Here is a 21104-nt window from a genome sequence, read left to right on the forward strand (position 1 = left end):
GTTTTGGTAGAGCTAGCTACTTGTTTTGGTAGCCGTCTAGTTTTGGGTTGTGTGGATGGGGTGGATTTTCCAGTTCCAACATCACTCACTGTATTTATTGTTTCTCTTTATTGCTCAGGACATGTATATGTTTTGATTTTACGAATCTATGTTTACATCTCTGCTCCCAGACTGCTATTGTACTGCTTGACTTTTTATATGCCTGCTGCCTTTTATGCATTAGTAATTGATAATGGCTAGTGCACTTAAATTCGTGAGCTGGAATGTAAAGGGATTGAATCACCCTGTTAAAAGGAGGAAGGTATTCTCACATATCAAACAACTCAAAGCTGACATTGCTTTCCTTCAAGAAACTCATATTCGTTGTTTTGATAACTCCCGGCTTCTGTCAAAGTGGGCGGGTCAGCATTTTCATTCATCCTTTGCCGCTAAAGCTAGGGGAGTCTCCATTCTTATTAACTCAAATCTTCCTTTTGAACTCCATAATAAACTATCTGATACAAATGGCTGTTTTATTATGGTTTCTGGTAAACTATATAACACTAAAGTTGCACTAGCAAACCTGTATGCCCCCAACTTTGATGATGTTAACTTTTTTGAACGGTTTTTTTCCTCACTACCAGACTTAAACTCATACTCTCTTATACTGGGTGGTGACTTCAACTGTTGGTTGGATCCTAAACTGGATCGATCGTCCTCTGTTACCAGATCACCTACTAAATCTGCTTTAGCTATCCAATGGTTTCTCTCTAATTTTGGTATCTCTGATATATGGCGTTTCCTCCATCCTACGGAAAGAGATTATTCTTTTTTCTCACATGTTCACCATACCTTCACTAGAATTGACTATTTCTTACTCGATAACCAACTTATCCCATTTGCCCACTCTTGTGACTATCAGAGTATACTGATTTCTGACCATGCACCAATTACCCTCTCTCTGAACTTTCCTGGTCTCCCTCAGAGGAATAAACACTGGCGGTTTGATTCAACTTTATTATCGGATGATGATTTTGTAAAATTTATTAAGGATCAGATAACCTTTTATTTTAACACTAATACATCACCTGAAGTGCCATCCCAGATTGTCTGGGATGCCATGAAAGCATATCTGAGGGGTCAAATAATCTCTTACACAGCAAATCTCAACAGAAGATCCCCATGCAGATCGATCAGACCTCATTAACCAGGTTAAAGATTTGGATCAAATATATGCCCAAACTAAGAACCCTGAATTATACAAGAAGCGCATTGAACTCCAAACTAAATTTAACCTTCTGTCCACTCAACCTGTCGAACGCCAACTTCTCGAAAGCAAGAGTCGCTTTTACATTCATGGGGATAAGTCTGGTGAATTCCTAGCCAATCAGCTGAGGTGTTCCAAAGCCAAACAACATATTACAAAGATCCGGAAGGAGAACGGAGACTTTACATCAGATCATTTAGAAATTAATGACGCATTTAAAAATTTTTATTCTCGGCTTTATTCCTCTGAATCTCTGAATGACAATATCTCTGTTGATCAATTTTTACAGAATCTGAATATCCCCTCACTTTCATCTGATTTCAAAGCCAAACTCAATGCGCCTATATCATCAGAAGAAATATCTTTTGCAATTTCTGCACTGTCCTCAGGGAAATCTCCTGGACCTGATGGGTTCCCTGTAGAATTTTATAAATCATTCTCTTCACTTCTTTCTCCTCAGTTACTTTCAGTATTATCTGACTCTTTTAATTACGGCAAATTGCCACCCTCTTTCAATGAGGCATCTATTATTCTTCTTTTAAAAAAGGGCAAAGACCCAACAGACTGTTCCTCGTACAGGCCGATCTCTCTGCTCAATGTTGATGTAAAGATCTTAGCTAAAGTGTTGGCTCATAGATTAGAAACCATTATTCCCTCCATTATCTCTGATGACCAAACAGGTTTTATTAAAAAACATCTCCCTTTTTTTAACATTCGGCATCTATTTAATATTTTATACTCAGCTCCAACTGGGACTCCTGAATGTGTTATTTCCCTTGATGCAGAGAAAGCATTTGATCGTATAGAGTGGAACTACCTTTTTGCAGTCTTAGAAAAATTTGACCTCGGCCAAAGTTTCATCTCTTGGATCCAATTGCTGTACCTGTGTCCTACTGCTTCTGTTTTAACTAATTTTCAGAAATCCCAAGTATTTAATCTCAAACGTGGCACCCGTCAGGGATGCCCCTTAAGTCCCTTTCTCTTTGATTTGGCTATAGAACCTCTAGCGATAGCATTTCGAGACTGTCCTGAATTGACCGGGATTTGGAGAGGAGGTGTTGAGCATAAAGTTTCTCTCTATGCTGATGACTTATTACTCTTTCTCTCAAATCCGTCTACATCCTTAACTCTAATGTTTTCACTTCTTGACCAGTTTAGCCACATCTCTGGCTATAAACTTAATTTACATAAGAGTGAATTTTTCCCAATTAATAAAGAAGCACAAGAACTGATATTTCGTGATATCCCTTTTAAAGTAGTCCATAATCGATTTACTTATCTTGGAATTACAGTCACAAGGAAGTTTAAAGATCTCTTTCGTGAAAACTTTGTCAATCTTTCATATGCTATAAAACAGAGTCTGGTACAATGGTCACCTCTATCTATGTCTTTGGTAGGTCGTATTAATGTTGTTAAAATGTATGTTCTCCCCAAATTTTTATACTTATTTCAATCTATCCCAATTTTTATTCCTAAATCTTTTTTTGATTCCTTAGACTCTATTATTTTGTCATATCTGTGGCAGAATAAGTGCTCTAGAATTAATAAAATCCACCTCCAAAAATTACCTAACTTTCGCTTATATTATTGGGCAGCTAATATACATTGTGCTACCTTCTGATCTTTCTTCCATGGCCAACCCGAGTGCCCTAACTGGGTGGCAATGGAGTTGAGCTCCACTAAAGAATTATCTATATCTGCACTTCTTGGCTCTGCACTCCCTAGTAGTCTGCCCAGACCAATAGCTAATCCTCTTGTTAGACACACTTTGCGTATATGGGCTCAGTTCAGGAAATGCTATGGTTTCCAGGGGTTTTCCGTTTCTAGCCCTGTCGCACATAATCACCTTTTTTTACCTACTACGTACGATTCAGCATTCCATGTTTGGTATAGGAAGGGCATTAGACATTTTGAAGATCTCTTCATTGATAATCGCTTCGCTTCTTTTCAGCAGCTCTCTGTTAAGTTCAACCTACCTAACGCTCACTTTTTCAGATATCTCCAAATCCGACACTTTATTGCTCCTTTAATCCCTAACTTTCCTGAAATGCCTGTGAAAAATGCTATGGACCTATTTCTTTCCATTAATCCACTAGGTAAAGGTTTAATATCAATTATCCGAGATAAACTAGCAGCCTTACGATGGGCCCCTGTGGATAAAATCAAATTGGCCTGGGAACAGGATTTAAATATCTCCTTATCCGAGGAGAGCTGGGACTCAGTTCTCAAATCGGTTAACTCAACCTCTCTTTGTGCTCGCCATTGCCTTTTACAGTTTAAGTTTGTTCATAGAGCCCATATGTCTAAATCTAAACTATCTCGATTCTACCCTGGCATTAGTCCGCTCTGTGATAAATGCAAGAGGGGCTCTTCCATATGTACATCCATATGTACTGGCTCTGTCCTAGCTTGGAGAAATTCTGGAAAGATGTCTTCACTACATTATCAGGTATTCTGAATCAGCACCTAGAACCAAACCCCTTAATTGCTCTGTTCGGTTTTTGGGGCGAGACAGATTTATGTCTGGATCCGACCAAATGCCAAATACTATCCTTTGCCTCTCTCCTGGCTAGACGCTTGATCCTCCTTAGATGGAGAGATGTTGCCCCGCCCACTCATGCGCAATGGCTTAACGACATTATGACCTGCTTGGACTTCGAAAAAATTCATTATTCAGTTCTTAATTCGGATCTAAAGTTCCATAAGGTCTGGGGACCTTTTATCGAGTTCTTTCATAATCTTCCTCTTGACAAGGGTTTTTTTTTTTCTTTTTTTCTTCTTCTTTTCGGTCCCTTGCTTTCAGCTCCCTTTTTTTTTCTGGTAGTAGGCATTATTATCCTCTGTTGCTAAGTGTATTCACAGTCTGGGAGTTTGACTGTCCTGACCTATACTCTTTATATCGTGTTGTGGTCGGTCTGGAGTTGTTGTTGTTTTTTTTCTTGTGTTGTGGGGCTTGGGGAGGACACTAAGCTTACTTGTCTTTAATTTAGGTGCTTTTTTGTTAAATTCTCTTCCTTTGTAGCATATTGTTATTGTATGCTTAATTTTGCACTGTATTAATGCTCCTCATTGGGATTTGGGGTTTTTAAATTGTAAAATGTTTTGAAAAACTAATTTAAAAAAATTTTTTTTTAAAGGTATAAGAAAGGGAAAAGATGAAATATGAGGCAATAAAAAGCAGGATACCAAGAGTGTTTTCAGTTACTCAATGAGTAAAAGGGAGGTGAAAGTTGATACTGGACATCTGGAAATGATGCTGGTGAGGTCGTAATAGGGATGGCCGATGAATTTAATGGGTACTTTGCATCTGACTTCACTGTGGAAGACAACAGTAGTGTGGTGGAAGATCCAGGTGTCAGGGATCAGGAAGTGTGTGAACAAGAGAGAGTGAAAGGTCTGATGGTTGATCAGTCACCAGGATCAGATGGTGTACAACCCAGGGTTCTGAAAGAGAAATGATCTTTCAAGAGTCACTAGGCTTCAATTGGTGTCGGAAGGCTGGAAATTTGCAAATGTCACTCCAATCTTTGAGAAAGGAGAGGCAGAAGAAAAGAAATTATAGTCTGACCACATGGCTGGAAAGATGTTGGAGTCAATTACTTGGAGGCACATGATAAAATAGGCAGTAGTCAGCACAGTTTCCTCAAATCTTGCCTGACAAATCTGATGGAATTCTCTGTAGAAATAACAAGCAGGATAGACAAAGGAGAATCGGTTGATGTTGTGAACTTAGATTTTCAGAAGGCCCTTGACAAAGTGCCACACATGAGGCTGCTTAACAAGTTAAGAACTCGTGGTTTCACCAGAAAGATGGTTTCACGTAGATCAAGGAGAAGCTGACTGGCAGCAGGTAAAGAGTGGGGCAATAAAGGGAGCTTTTTCCGGTTGGATGCTGGTGACTAGTGGTGTTCCACAGGGGTCTGTGTTGGGACCGATTCTTTTGATGTTATATGTCAATGATCTTGATGATGGAGTTAATGACTTTACTGCAAAATTTGCAGACGATACGAAGATAGGTGGACGGGAAGATCGTTTTGAGGAGGTAGAGAGGGTACAGAAGGAGAATGAGCAAAGCAGTGGCAAATGGAAATGAAATAGTGGCAGGAAGAGAATGTCCATGCACTTTGGTAAAAGAAATGAAAGGGTTGATGATTTTCTAAATGGAGAGAAAATTCAAAAAGCTAAGATGCAAACTGACTCGGGAGCCCTTGTACAGGATTCACTAAAGGTTAACTCGCACGTTGAGTCAGTGGTGAGGAAGGAAAATGTGATGTTACCATTCATTTCAGGAGGTCTAGAATAGAAAAGTAAGGCTGTAATGTTGAGAGTTTACAAAGCACCGGTGAGGCCACACGTGAGCGGATTTTGGCCTTAGAATTATGATGGCCTTAGAAAGGATGAGCTGAAACTGGAGAGGGTTCGAAGGAGGTTCACAGTAATGATTCCAGGATTAAATGACTTGTCATATGAACAGCATTTCATGGCTATGGGTCTGTATTCACCAGAATTCAGAGAATGAGGGGTGACCTCATTGAAACTATAGAATGGTGAAAGACCTTGAGAGAGCGGATGTGGAGAGGATGTTTCCTATGTGGGGAAATCTAGGACCAGAGGGAACAGCCTCAGGATAGAGGGCTGTCCTTTTGGAATGGAGATTCTTTAACCAGAGGGTGGAGAATCTGTGGTATTCTTTGCCACAGGCCACTTTAGAGGCCAATACTTTATGTACATTTAAAGCAGAGGTTGATAACTTCTTGATTAGACATGCCATCAAAGGTGATGGGGAGAAGGCAGGAGATTGGGGCTGAGAGGAAAATTGGATGAAATGGTGAAACAGACGATGGACCAAATGGCCCAATTCTGCTCCTATGCCATCTAGTCTTATGATTCTGATTCTGAGCCTCCTGTACCAACTCCCCCAAATATGGAAAAGTGATCTCCTTATGCCTTCCACATCAGAACTTTACCATAGAACATTACAGCACAGAAACAGGGCTTTTGGCCCTTCTTGGCTGTGCCGAACCATTTTTCTGCCTGGTCCCACTGACCTGCACCTGGGCCATATCCCTCCAAACCCCTTTCGTCCATGTACCTGTCCAAGTTTTTCTTAAATGTCAAAAGTGAGCCTGCATTCACCACTTCATCTGGCAGCTCATTCCACACTCCCACCACTCTCTGCGTGAAGAAGCACCCCTCCCCAATGTTCCCATTAAACTTTTCCCACTTCAACCTTAACCCATGTCCTCTGGTTTTTTTCTCCCCTAGCCTCAGTAGACAAAGCCTGCAGCATTCACTCTATCTGTACCCGTCATAATTTAATATACCTCTATCAAATATCCCCTCATTCTTCTACACTCAAGGGAATAAAGTCCTAACCTATTCAACCTTTCTCTGTAACCCAGTTTCTCAAGTCCTGGCAACATCCTTGTAAACCTTCTCTGCACTCTTTCAACCTTATTAATATCCTTCCTGTAATTAGGTGACCAAAACTGTTCACAGTACTCCAAATTCGCTCTCACCAATGTCTTATACAACCTCACCATTACATTCCCAACTCTTATACTCAATACTTTGATGTATAAAGGCCAATGTACCAAAAGCTCTCTTCACGACCCTATCTACCTGTAACGCCACTTTTAGGGAATTATGTATCTGTATTCCCAGATCCCTCTGTTCTACTGTACTCCTCAGTGTCCTACCATTTACCTTGTATGTTCTACCTTGGTTTGACCTTCCGAAGTGCAATACCTCACACTTGTCTGCATTAAACTCCATCTGCCATTTGTCAGCCCATTTTTCCAGCTGGTCCTAATCCCTCTACAAGCTTTAAAAACCTTCTTCACTGTCCACTACACCTCCAACCTTTGTATCATCTGCAAATTTGCTGATCCAATTTACCACATTATCATCCAGATCATTGATATAGATGGCAAATAACAATGGACCCAGCACTGATCCCTGTGGCACACCACTAGTCACAGGCCTCTCTCAGAAAAGCAATCCTCCACTACCACTTTCTGACTTCTCCCATTGAGTCAATGTCTAATCCAATTTACTACCTCTCCATGTATAGCTGGCAAATAAATCTTCCTAACAAACCTCCCATGCAGGACCTTGTCAAAGGCCTTACTGAAGTCCACGTAGAAATCATCCACTGCCTTCCCTTCATCCACTTTCCTGGTAAGCTCCTCAAAACACTCTAATATATTGGTTAAACATGACCTACCATGCACAAAGCCATGTTGACTCTCCCTATTAAGTCCCTGTCCATCCAGATACTTGTAGATCCTATCTGTTAGTATGCCTTCCAATAATTTACCTACTACTGACGTCAAAGTTACCGGCCTATAATTTCCCAGATTACTTTTAGAGACTTTTCAAACAAAGGAACAACATGAGCTATCCTCCAATTGTCCAATCCAAGCACCTGACCCGTAGATACTGACATTTTAAATATATCTGCTAGGGCCCCTGCAATTTCAACACTAGTGTCCTTCAAGGTCCGAGGGAATACCCTGTCAGGTCCTGGGGATTTATCTACTCTGCTTTGCTTCAAGACAGCAAGCACCTCCTCCTCTTCAATCTGTTTAGGTTCCATGACCTCAGTACTTGTTTGACTCATTTCCATTGACTCCATGCCAGTTTCCTTAGTAAATACAGATGCAAAAACAACCATTTAAGATCTCCCCCATTTATTCTGGTTCCATACATAGCCGACCACTCTGCTCTTTAAGAGGACCAATTTTATCCCTTACTATCCTTTTGCTCTTAATATACCTGTAGAAGCTCTTAGGATTATCCTTCACCTTGACTGCCAAAGCAACCTCATGTTTTCTTTTAGCCCACCTGATTTCTTTCTTAAGTTTTTTTTGCATTTTTTAATACTTCTCAAGCACCTTATTTGCTTCCTGTTCCCTATACATGTTATACATCTCTCTCTTCTTCTTTATCAGAATCCCAATATCGCTCAAGAACCAAGGTTCCTTATTCTTATTCACTTTGCCTTTAATCCTGACAGGAACATACAAACTCTGCACTCTCAAAATTTCTCCTTCGAAGGCCTCCCATTTATGAATCACATCCTTGCCAGAGAACAACCTGTCCCAATCCACACTTTTTAGATCCTTTCTTATTTCTTCAAATTTGGCCTTTTTCCAGTTTAGAACCTAAGGACCAGGTCTATCTTTATCCATGATCAAGTTGAAACTAATGACGTTATGATCACTGGAACCAAAGTGTTCCCCTACATACACTTCCGTCACCTGTCCTAACTCATTTCCTAATAGGAGATCTAATATTGCATCCTCCCTAGCTGGTACATCTATATATTGATTTAGAAAACTTTCCTGGACACATTTTACGAACTTTAACCCATCTAGACCTTTAACAGTATGAGAGTCCCAATTAATATGTGGAAGTTTAAACAACATTTTGCAGATAGACAGAGCACACTAACTGTTAGCATCATATTTTCTAACATTATTCCTAAAGACAAAAAATCTGGCACATTGATGCGACACAAGGAAGTCACACTGGTGTAGTTATTCCTTTGGGTTAAGGAGGCTCAACAAGTCAGGCAACACGGACAAATTTCAACAGGTGCACATGGTCTGCAGCAACAATTTCACTGAGCAGCAATGCAAGCAGCTGCAGAGGGCAGTTGGCTCAGGCCAGTAACTCAATAGCTTCACAGGGCAGTTGGCTCAGGCCAGTAACTCAATAGCTTCACAGGGCAGTTGGCTCAGGCCAGTAACTCAATAGCTTCAGAGGGCAGCTGGCTCAGGCCAGTAACTCAATAGCTTCAGAGGGCAGTTGGCTCAGGCCAGTAACTCAATAGCTTCAGAGGGCAGTTGGTTCAGGCCAGTAACTCAATAGCTTCACAGGGCAGTTGGCTCAGGCCAGTAACTCAATAGCTTCAGAGGGCAGCTGGCTCAGGCCAGTAACTCAATAGCTTCAGAGAGCAGTTGGTTCAGGCCAGTAACTCAATAGCTTCAGAGGGCAGTGGGCTCAGGCCAGTAACTCAATAGCTTCAGAGAGCAGTGGGCTCAGGCCAGTAACTCAATAGCTTCAGAGAGCAGTGGGCTCAGGCCAGTAACTCAATAGCTTCAGAGAGCAGTGGGCTCAGGCCAGTAACTCAATAGCTTCAGAGGGCAGTTGGCTCAGGCCAGTAACTCAATAGCTTCAGAGAGCAGTGGGCTCAGGCCAGTAACTCAATAGCTTCAGAGGGCAGCTGGCTCAGGCCAGTAACTCAATAGCTTCAGAGAGCAGTTGGTTCAGGCCAGTAACTCAATAGCTTCAGAGGGCAGTTGGCTCAGGCCAGTAACTCAATAGCTTCAGAGAGCAGTGGGCTCAGGCCAGTAACTCAATAGCTTCGAAGAGCAGTTGGTTCAGGCCAGTAACTCAATAGCTTCAGAGGGCAGTTGGCTCAGGCCAATAGTCCAACCGTCACAGAGAGCACTGGACTCAGCTCATTCCTCGGGCTGGCATTGCAGCATGGCATCCAGGCTCGTTGGGAGTAGCCGCTCCCATTGGTGTTGCCCTCTTGTGGTGGATCAGTAGAATTACAGGCTGGACTGCCGAGAGCCATTAACTTGTGGGACTTAAGACTGTTTTCTTCAGTGACTACATTCTTTGATCTTTCCCTTTCGCATTATTTTAAATGTGCACGCATGTTTTTGCACCCTGGCCCCAGAAGAACGCTGTCTCATCGGCTGAATCCGTGTATGGTTTGAATGACAATTAAACATGATTTGATTTGTCTTGCTCTATGGTGGGCACATTCCTCACCACTTGTAATATCTCCCTCAAGGAGGCAACATGCATCAAAGATGCCCACCCACTCACAGATACCATCGGGCACGTGGTACCGAAGTCCCTAACCACCAGGTTACTTCCTTCAACATTCCATTCATGAGCTGGTCCAAGCCTAATTCCTGCACTATCTCCCCAGCCTTGCTGCCAATTATTAACTATCTTGGTGATGTCCTCAATAAACTCTAAAAGACTGGTACATACGACTTACCGAAACAATGTCAACAACACCTGATCAGGCCTTGTCTATCTAAATACATAGCCTGACCCTTAAAAACCTTTCATTAATTGACCGACATCAAGCTCACGGGCCTATAATTCCCCATCATGTTCTTAAAGCCTTTATTGCTAAAAGATATTAGCTCTCCCTCGTCCATCGGCATGTCATCTGTGGCTAACAACATTTTAAATCCCTTTGCCAAGGCCTCTACAATTTTGGTACTAACCTCCCACAAATTCCACTGTAATCCGGCTACAGTCCAGGATTAAACCACAGCTTTGCCTCAGTTTTGTAGACTGTGTTTGTTGCTCGAGTAAATACAGATGCAACAAAAAAAGTCCACGCACGTTCTCTCCCATCTCCTTCAGCTGCGTGCATCAATGACCACACTGATGCTCCAGAGGAAATGTCCCCCCTTGCTAGTCTTTTGGTCTTAATATACACTCTCTATGGAAGCACTTGAGATTCTCCTTCATCTTGCCAGCCAAAGAAACCTCATGCCTTTTTCTAGTCCTCCCGATTTTCCTCAAGTTTTTTCTTGCATTTCTTACACTTCCCAAGCACCTTTTCTGTTTCTTTCTGACTATATCATCTGTAAACCTCCTTAACCTGGGTCTCAATATCCCTTGAAATGCAAGGGTCCCTGATCTTTCATCTGACAGGAGCATACAAACTCTATACCCTCAATAGTTCACTTCTGACGACCTCCCACTTACCAAGTGACCCTTTGCCAGACAACCTCTCCCAATCCACACTTTGCAGATCCTTCCTGATACGCTTAAAGTTGGTCTTCCCCCAATCTAGAATCCCAGCCTGAGGACCAGTCCTATCCCTTATAAGAAATTATGATCACTCAATGCAAAGTGTTCCCTGACACAAACTAATTCCACCTTCCCTGTCTCGTTCCCTCATAGCTTATCCACTGTAGCACTCCTTCTAATTGGGGCCTCTATACATTGATTAAGGAAACATTCCCAAACACATTTGACAAACTCTATCCCACTCAATCCATTCACAGTATGGGAATCCCAGTCAATATACAAAAACTTAAAATCAGCCTTACTTGTTTGAAATCCCTCTACAAATTTGCTCCTGTGAATCTTTTTGTTGGATGGTCAACAACACAATAGCCTTGAAGTGATCGTCCCTTTCTTCTCACTCAGGCCAGCCACAGAGCTTGAGTAGACAAGCCCCCCAGTCTGTCCTGTTTGAGGACTGCCGTGACTCTTCCCGAATGGTAATGCCACACCCCCCACCTTCATCATATGCAAAGCAACAGAACCCTGAAACCTCGAGTTGCCAGACCTGCAAACAGTACTTACTGACGACGATAATAACACAATTCCACATGCTGACGAATGCTCTGAGCTCATCTCCCTCACCCACAATTCTTGCACAGGGATAGACTCAACCTGTTGGTTCCTGTCTTTGTAAGTAGGTTAAAACAACTTCTTTCCCCACAACAACTCCACTTGATGCCATAGCTCTCTGCTGCCTACCCCCTGCAAGCCGAGTTTAAACTCCCTGGAACAGCACGAGCAAGATTACACATTCCCCTCCAGTTCAGGTGCAAACCATCCCACTTGTCCAAGCTCTTCTCACTAACGACAGTTTAAACCAATCACTGAGCAGTAGTACCAAACCTTCCTTGCAACTCCTAGTTTCAACCTCCAGAGGGAGCACTAGCACTAGTACCAGGATACTTGTCCCCCTCCACTTGAGCTGCAAACTATTCCTTTTGTACAGACCTCCACTACCCTGGGGCAGAGCCTAATGGATCATTGTGAACAATTTCCTTAGCCATGTGTTAAACCATGATCTTCCTATCTCCATCTTGCCTCTCATGTGTCGTGTGTGGAAAGGCTGACATCACCACCGAGGTCCTGTCCTTCAATTTAGCTCCGAACTCTCTGAACTCACTCTGCAGGACCTCGTCAACCTTCCTGCCGATGTCACTGGTACCAAGGTGGGCCACGACTTCTGCCTGCTTTCCCTTCCCCTTAAATACGCTGTGGACTCACAAGGATGCCCTTGGTATTGGCACTTGTGAGGTAACGTGCCATCAGGGAATCTCTTTCTTGCTGTCTCCAGTCGGTTCCCTAACCAATGAATCTCTCATCTCTGCTGCTGACCTCTTTTTCTCCCTTCCCTTCCAGGTCAAAGAGGAAAATCTCAGTGCCAGATACCTGACTGCAGTGGCTTTCCTCTGCCGGGTCGTTTCTAACACCATTAACCCCACCCTATGTTACTGGGGGGACGAGCCACAGGATCACACTGCACTGGCTCCCTCTCTCCTGACAGCCACCCAGTTTCGACATTTGAGTGAAGCTTCAACAGGTACATTAGCGGGAGGGGAATAGAGGTCTATGGTCAAGGTGCAGGTCAATGGGAAAAGTTCAGCACAGTGCGGACGGACCGAAGGGCCTGTTTCTGTTCTGTGGCTGTCTCTGACTCTTCAGTGAACATTTTGAAGGAGAAAGAGTGCAGTATTTAAACACCTGGCTGTTGACACCTGGAGCAATTGACAGTAGGGACAATTAGACTCGTGCGGGCACAGTCAGTCTCCCCCAACAGTTTCATGCATCACAGACTCAAGGACAAATGCCTGAGTAAATGAGACTTACCGAACTTTTTCCCCCCCGAATGAATCAGAAATTCTGCATCAGGATATTCCTGTCCTGCAGTGCTCTCACACGGACTTGTTGCTCCTGCTGAGGACTCAGCCGCTCGCTGTTCACTTCCAGCTGCACAATGTTTTCTCCCAATCAACCTCAGCCTCTCATCGTGGGTCTAATTCTAACAGGACAGAGATAACAATACAACGGAAAACCATAGAGCAGAAATTAGGTCATTCAGCCCATCGAGGCTGCTACACCATTACATCATAGCTGATTCTTACTTACTTACTTTACTTTGTCACCAAACAATTGATACTACAGTGTACAATCATCACAGTGATATTCGATTCTGCGATTCGCGTTCCCTAGAGTACAAATCAAAGTAAATATAATTTTAAAAAACAAATTATCTATCACAATTAGAAAATAGAAAAGGGAAAGTAAGGTAATCAAGAAATGATCAACTTCCACCTTAAATACACCCACGTCCTTGGCCTCCACCTATTCCACATATTCTCCATTCTCTGGCTAAAAAAATTCCTCTGTCTCTGTTCTCAAAGGCTACCCCTCGTTTTTGATGATGTGCCCTCTAGTCCTGGACATCCCCACTAAAGGAAACATCCTCTTCACATCCACCTTATCCAGTCCTTTCGCTATCTGGTAGGTTTCAAAGAGATCCCCATACATTCTTCTGAATTGCAGTGAATACAGGCCCAAAGCTGCCAAACGCTCCTCATGAGTTAACCCCTTCATTCGCAGAATCATCCTTGTGAACCCCCTCTGGATTCTCTCCATTGACAGCACATCCTTTCTGAGAGATAGGGCTCAAAAAACATCGACAACACTCCAGTTGCAACCTGACTAGTGCCTTATAAAGCCTCAGCATTATCTCTTTCTATCGCCAGAAGATTTCAGGACTTTGTTCCTAAGAACAAGACTCACTGAAATTCGATTCAATAAACAATATAATGGACTCAGTAAAGAACCATTAAATTGGCCCTCTCAGTTCACAACGTCTGATGTGGGATATGAAGTGGTCACTGTTCAGCTCACAACAAGACTGCAAGACACAGAATCAGAATTAGGCCTTTCAGCCCATCGAGTTTGCTCCAGCATTTAATTAACTGATTTTATTTTAACACAATTCCCTGTAACTCTTAAGCTCCTTACCAGCTCAAAGCTGAATAATCTTTGTCATAACTACAACTAATTGCATGGTGCCCCCCCCCCCCCACCCTGTGTGGCAACAAATTCCATAGATTAACCACCCTTTGAAGAAATGTCTCTTTGAGTGAAGCTTCCTGGCTGTGGGCAGATTAACACAAGGCGCATTATTGCCACGTACTGAATTAGAATGTGGAGCAAAGGCACAGGAAGTACACTTCACCAACATGAGAAAATCTGTAGACCTGGAAGTCCAGAGAAACACATCCAAACTGCTGAAGGAACCCACCAGGCCAGGTATTATCTAAGCAAAAGAGTCAACAGTCAACACATCAGCGACCCCCCCCCCCCTCAAAAAAAAGACAAATAATATCAACTAGTCTAATTCAAATAATTATATAAATCATGATGGCAGGCATATCCTAACAAACTGCCCGTGATTAAACCATCTGCCCCAGAGATCTCAATTTAGCAATTAGAAATTTCCTTTGCACGTTATAAAATCTGCACTCAAACAATACCTTTTTGAATTATCATTGTATTGCTTATTGGAATAATAAAACTGTTGGCTGTGGAGGAATTCAAATATGGAAAGAAAAGTCAAACTCAAATAGGTCTAGTACAGTGGAAGCACACAAACCAATTGTCTTTGTTCTTGCCATGATTTGAAGGAATGGAGACTGCCATTTTGTGAAGCTACCCTATGCCCTCCATTTTGTGAAATGAAGTTGCTTGGCTGTACTTCTGTTTTAAAGTAGAGAGAATGATGCTCTGAGTAAGCTGCTGGAATAGAGACTATTTCCAAATAAGTAGTTATTTGTGAGGTGGCCTTTAGTTAGATATAACAGGTGGGTTTGTGACTGTTGGGGTCTGTGTCTGCCTTGAGTGATTCAAAGCTTGTTCCTGGTTTGGTAACTGATTTAAAATAAAAGAACCAGTTGTCACTTGTGGAAAAAATTGCAATGAATGGATGCTGGCTTGAACCAGAACCAATAAGAAGGTGTTAAGAATAGGCAGATGACCCATAGCCAATAACATTTAAATGAGTGAGGAATTAATATAAAAGCAGAGGTTTTTGGAATATAGATAGCAGTAGCTCTCTGCAGAAACCCACCATTGCAAAGACAAACCCCCATACCAGGGGCTGAGAGAAGGATCAATTGTCTGTCTATTTCAGTGCTATAAATTGGAAAAGAGTGAATCTTGGTACAACGAGAACAGTAGGGTTCATGTTCTAAGCTGTTGGCCTAGGGTTGTTGCTTGTGCAGCGATGGTAAAGTGCGAGCATCGAATAATTAAGAGTTGCGTTGTGAGCTCTCGAGCTTCATTCCATTGCTAAATGGTCAAAACAGTGAACGCCTCCCAACTGTTCCCTACGAATGCCTGTATCATACTGGTTCTGAGCCAGGAATTATTCAACCAAGTCCATCCAATACCTAAACATGTGAGTACAACTTACCATCGGGAAAGAGGTACAGCATCCTGAAGGCACACACGGAACGATTCAGGAACAGCTTCTTCCCCTCTGCTATCCGATTGCTAACTGGACATTGAAGCCATGAACATTACCTCCCTTTTTATATATTATTTCTGTTTTCAACAATTTTTAATCTATTCGATATACATGTACTGTAATTGATTTACTTATTTATTACTTTTATTTTTTTCTTTTATATTATATATTGCATTGAACAGCTGCTGCTAAATTAAATTTCACAACATATGTCGGTGATAATAAACCTGATTCTGATTCCCTTTTGTTATACCCGACTCCCACCATCTTTCAAATGCCGTCCCTTCTTTTCCTTACCCAACTTCGATGCCACTGTGATCAAACAGACTTTCTAATTATTACGTTCAACTCCTACTTATGCAAAGGCACCGCTACACTTACATCCTTAATTTTCAGCCACTGCTTGGCCAGAATGCCTGCCAGCTCACTTCCTTCAACCACAACTTGGGCAGGAGCCCATATTAAATGTGTGCACAGGCCTAGACTGTGCAGTCTGACAGACGTTGTCCAATCTCCAGAAGAATGTCAGTCTGACAATTTGAAGTACCGGTTTTAATAGGTGTGAAAACCAAGAATGAATGTGAGCATTGAAGCACATGATCAGGGAATACGGCTTGGAATATTGAAGGCTAAACTGATAGACAAGAATACTGATGAATTCTGACAATTCTTGAAAACGTCAGCTGAAGTTCTAAAACATACACAGAGAGACCTTAATAACCATAATATCTGCCTTAATATTGCTGATCACCCTGTACCAAATGGTAGCTGTGATTTGTCTAGTGTGGTAGTGTAGCGGGTAGTACTTGTCAGGCTGAATTACAGAGGATGGGGAGGAGATCTGGCCCCTGCACACATAGCATGCAGGACCACTGGTCTGTTGACATTGCTTGGTGCCCATGTACCAGATCCCCAGTTCCGGATAAATAGCCCCACCACCTTGTGGGCAGCCTTGGGAGAGACGAAGGCTACAGAAGTAAACCCAGACATCAAATCCGAAGTGGAGCCTCTAAGGCGGCCGGGCATCATTGAAAATCCTCCTGGCAGCTCCTGCAGTTTAACTCTAACGTATTGCTTCATAAGCTTTCCTTTCGGCTACACTGGTGAGGCCGAGAGGGGGATCTTGACGACTGGGCATCTCAGGATCTCCATACCAGGCTTGTGATCACCCATTGTCCTTCCAGACAGACAGATACTAGCCACCACTTGCAGACATTTGCTAAATCCTCAGATACTATTGCAAGGTCTACAGCAGAAACACAATACAAAGATTTAACCTGATACTCCTACTATCATTCAAGCACACCAAACATTTTTCTTCCAGAAAGCCTTCCACTGACATTCCATTTGCATTTGTGACATTACAACCCCATTCCCCATAACCTTATTTATCCAATTTCCATCACATCAGGTGTTAATGCTCCGCAAGGTTAAAAAAAAATCTACTTTACCATTATTTCCCAAAATTTCAACATTTGACTTCAACATCACCAATTTCCAAAGCTGTGTGCAATCTCATTTTGACAAATAAGGGATATTTGTCCAATATTCAAATTGTCCTCCTCCAATATCCAGTTTCTGATAGAGTTTTATCAAGATGGCCTTGTATGCTCTGATCGTTGACAATGTTTTGTGGGCTTTAGAAAATAGATCCAAAAATTCTTTTAAATATTCTTCTTTAAACTTTTCTTACTGCCATCTGCAGTATGCAACTTCCCTTTAAACAAAGGATTTTAAATCAGCTGAAGGATCTTCAGATCTCACCATCGACTGAAGGACTCGGTGGACCAGGAAGGCAAGACACTTTTAAGAGAACGAAGGAACCTCACCAGGGCTGAAAGCGAGATAGGAGATAGGAGACAGGAGACAGAGACTCCAAGCCAGGCTGAAACACAGAGAGATAAAGCCTCCTCTACGCAGCATGTGTAGTCGTTGGAGAACAAAATTTAGGACCCGAGCGCAAGACTGCTGTATCGAAGAGAACTGATAGAATGATGTCTCCCGGCACACCAGATACAACGATCAAATCCAAAGCTTCGCGATTTACAGAATGGACTGAACTGCTAAATCGGGAAAAACAAAAGGAAGAGGTATGCTTTATGATAAACTCTCAATGGTGCTCCAATCTGGCAGCTGTGGAGGAAAATATTGTGAGTTAAAGATTATGTTAGGCAAAGAGTTAATATTGACTTTTTGAGCATGGAAACCTTTCTGTACTTAGTTTGTTGTAGATATGGCCTTGGTGTTCAGCAGAGACTATTCTCAGAATAAACACTTGCAGTTGCTTATCTTGTAAGAATTAGAATCGAGGATGAGTCCAACGTAAGAATGAGACAAATGGTTTGTTAAAACAAAATTGTACATACGACTGAATTTTTAATTTTCGTCAGTTACTAGGGGCACAGTTTAACGCAAGAGAACAGCTTATCTTCTCCATTTCATAAGGTTAATTGAACAGTGTTTGCATTTGCAATTGATTTACACATGTATGAAAGGAACTGTGCACTCTGTAATACTGGGAGTTCAAACCCCACTGTCAGAGGGTCCACTCCCCATGATATCATGAATAAAGCTCTTTTTACTTCGCAGTCCGTGTCTAATTTACTTGTGATCAACTTTAATCGAATTTCCTTTGCAAATTAATTTCGCTAACAGCGGTTTTGACAAGCTTATGTTCCCCTGACCTTGAACACTTAACGGTCAAATACCATGCCTTCTAGTTACCTCGGTAGTTCTCCCTCGGATGCTGTAGGGAAGCAACATCTATCAAAGATCCTCACCACCTAGGCCAGGCTCTGGTCTTGCTGCAGTCATTGGGGAAAAAGTAAAGTGCCTCAAAACTTCGACCACCAGGTTCAAGAAATGTTGCTAGTCCTCAGGATCTTGAACAAAAAAGAATAATTTCAGTCATCTATTGAGATGCTCCCACAACCAGGAATCCTACTTTAAGGACTCTTTAGTTAATTCATGCTCTCGTTATTTATTGCTACTTATTTACAGATGCATTTCAACAGTTTGTTTTCTTCGCTGCTCTAGCTCCTTCAGTGATGCTGTTTACAGGTACTATACTACAGAGGATGCACGCAGGATAAAGAATGTCAGGGTTGTATCTTATTTTAACTCGTCTATTATCCTGATCACAGTTTACATACCACATGTGGGCTGACCGTTATTAACTGTTCCCAATCCTGCATGTTGTCTCCAAACAAGAAACAGTCAATCCCAGTGCATTTCAAATCACATTGGAGACTTCAACCAGACTCGTTTGAAGAAAACTCTGCCCTGATCGTCACAAAAAGAAAGGAACTGGCTGTGGACCACAGGAGGAATGGAGTCAGGCTAACCCCTATTGAGAGGGTGAACAGCTTTAAATTCCTCACAATAAACTTCACCGAGATTCTCACGTGGTCTGTACAACAATGCCTCTTTCACCTTAGATGGTTGAAGTAGTTTGGTATGGGTCCCAAAATCCTGACTGGCTGCATCACTGCCTGGTATGGGAACTGTATTTCCCTCAATCACAGGACTCTGCAGAGAGTGGTGTGGACAGCCCAGCGCATCTGTAGATGTGAACTTCCCATTCAGGACATTTAGTAAAACAGGTGTGTAAAAAGGGCCCAAAGGGTCAGTGGATACCCGAGTCACCCCAACCTCAAACTTGGAAATGGTACCACAGCATTAAAGCCAGGACCAACAGTCTCTGGGACAGCTTCTTCCACCAGGCCATCAGACTGATTAATTCATGCTTCAGTTATACCAGAGTACAAGGAGGTGGTGACCAGTGACGATTGTCCAGTAGCACTTAGACCCAGTGTTGAAGGGTTTTGAGAGACTGGAGATGAGACATGCCAACCAACTCCTGCCTGAGAAGCGACTTGGATCTGCTCCAGTTTGCCTGCAGGAACAACAGGTCCATGGCAGATGCCATCTCATTGGCCCTTCACTCGTCCCAGAACATCGGGAGAGAAAAGATACATAAACCAGGATACTCGTTATCCACTCCAGCTCAGTATTCAATACCAACATCCCCTCAAAATTCAACAATAAGCTCTAAGCAATTGGATCTTGGATTTCCTCACCTGCAGGCCTCAGTCAAGAGTTCCATTTACTATCAGAGAATGCAACCTGAAATGTTTACACATCCTCCAAACAAAAGAAAAACTCCTGAAGGACAAATGACAGAAAAATTAATCAGTCTGATGGCCTGGTGGGAGAAGCTGTCCCGGAGACTTTTGGTCCTGGCTTTTATGCTGTGGCACCATTTCCCAGTTTGTAAAATTCTAAGGAACTCAATGGACGCCTGCCCCTCCCATACACAACAACCCCCCCCCCTCCCGCTACATTCCAGCAGAAAGCATCGGCATTCCCACGAACCTCCATGCAAGCAAAAGCAGAGAGATCGTGGTCTACAGTCCATCAAAAACTAACTATTCACTCCAGCATTTCAACACTCCACAGGCTCTCTCTCTCTCTCTCTTTCACTAACAAGGCAGAGACGTTGCTCCTTCCACAGCGACACAGACTCCAGTTGCTATTTCGATGTCACACTGAGCCTGAAGTATTCGGACTGGCGACATCTCCTGCACGATTTCCATCAGCACAGGGATACCACCCCCGGCTCTACTCACTTTACACTTCTGACTGTGCGGCTCAGCGCAGCTCCAATGCCATATTCAGGTCTGTTGTCAAATCAGCATTTCGGAAGGAGGTTGGAAATCAGGCGAAGAGATGTCATAACAACAGCCTCTCACTCTATGGAGGCAAGACCAAGGAACTGATTACAGACCTCAGAAGAAGGAAACTAGAGGTCCACTCTAGGCACTCGGTGTGAGTGAACCACTACCGTGGGCCAATCCGGCAGATTCTGCACCGGAGGCGGGGTGCGGCCGCCCGGAGAGGGGAATTCAACCGGAGTCACAGCCAAAGACGGGAGCGCGCCCGCGGAGACCGGCAGAAATACTCACCGACGGGAATGGTGCGATCCTCGCTCTGCAGCAACTGGGCCTTCTCCTACGTCGCCGCCCCGAAAAGGGCGAGACTCCACTCCCGGATCGCCTCCGCGCAAAGGGTGAGATCGCACTCCCGGAAAAGGGCGAGACTCCACTCCCGGATCGCCTCCGCGCAAAGGGTGAGATCGCACTCCCGGAAAAGGGCGAGACTCCACTCCCGGATCGCCTCCGCGCAAAGGGTGAGATCGCACTCCCGGAAAAGGGCGAGATCCCACTCCCGGATCGCCTCCCTCTCCCAATCCGCCCCGCAGACGATCCACTTTAGATAGAACAAAATTGAATCTGCCGCCCTGCTGGGAAACGTGGGCATGCGCAGTGTGATCCTTACGTCATCGTGGTGTGGGCGGGGTCTGAGCAAGCAACCCGCAGATGCAGCACATCTGCAGTCAAGGACAGCGAGCTCACTGTAACTGATACAAGCGTATAGCCTTTTGTGCCGGTGTAACAAATAACCACAAGTTTTAATAATAAAGTAAGACAAAACTTAAAAATCAATCAATATATTATTATTGCAGAAGGTAGT

General features: G+C 43.1%; 1 protein-coding gene across 2 annotated transcripts in view; it reads right to left on the reverse strand.

Moving 5' to 3' along the window:
- The window catches only part of LOC140721889 (NACHT, LRR and PYD domains-containing protein 6-like), a 111764-nt gene extending 90926 nt beyond the window's left edge, over positions 1–20838 (reverse strand). Inside the window, exons 1-3 of one of the 2 annotated variants that reach the window (XM_073036717.1) lie at positions 20537–20838; positions 18297–18454; positions 12902–13073 (exon numbers count right to left, since the gene is read on the reverse strand). The gene's annotated coding sequence lies outside the window, so the exon portion shown is untranslated. Of the gene's footprint in view, positions 1–12901; positions 13143–18296; positions 18455–20536 lie in introns of those variants that run through there. The other variant, XM_073036718.1, reaches the window with a different exon arrangement.
- Between the last annotated feature and the right edge of the window lie 266 nt (positions 20839–21104).

This window comes from Hemitrygon akajei, unplaced genomic scaffold (assembly GCF_048418815.1).
Source record: "Hemitrygon akajei unplaced genomic scaffold, sHemAka1.3 Scf000063, whole genome shotgun sequence".
NCBI classification, from domain to species: domain Eukaryota; kingdom Metazoa; phylum Chordata; class Chondrichthyes; order Myliobatiformes; family Dasyatidae; genus Hemitrygon; species Hemitrygon akajei.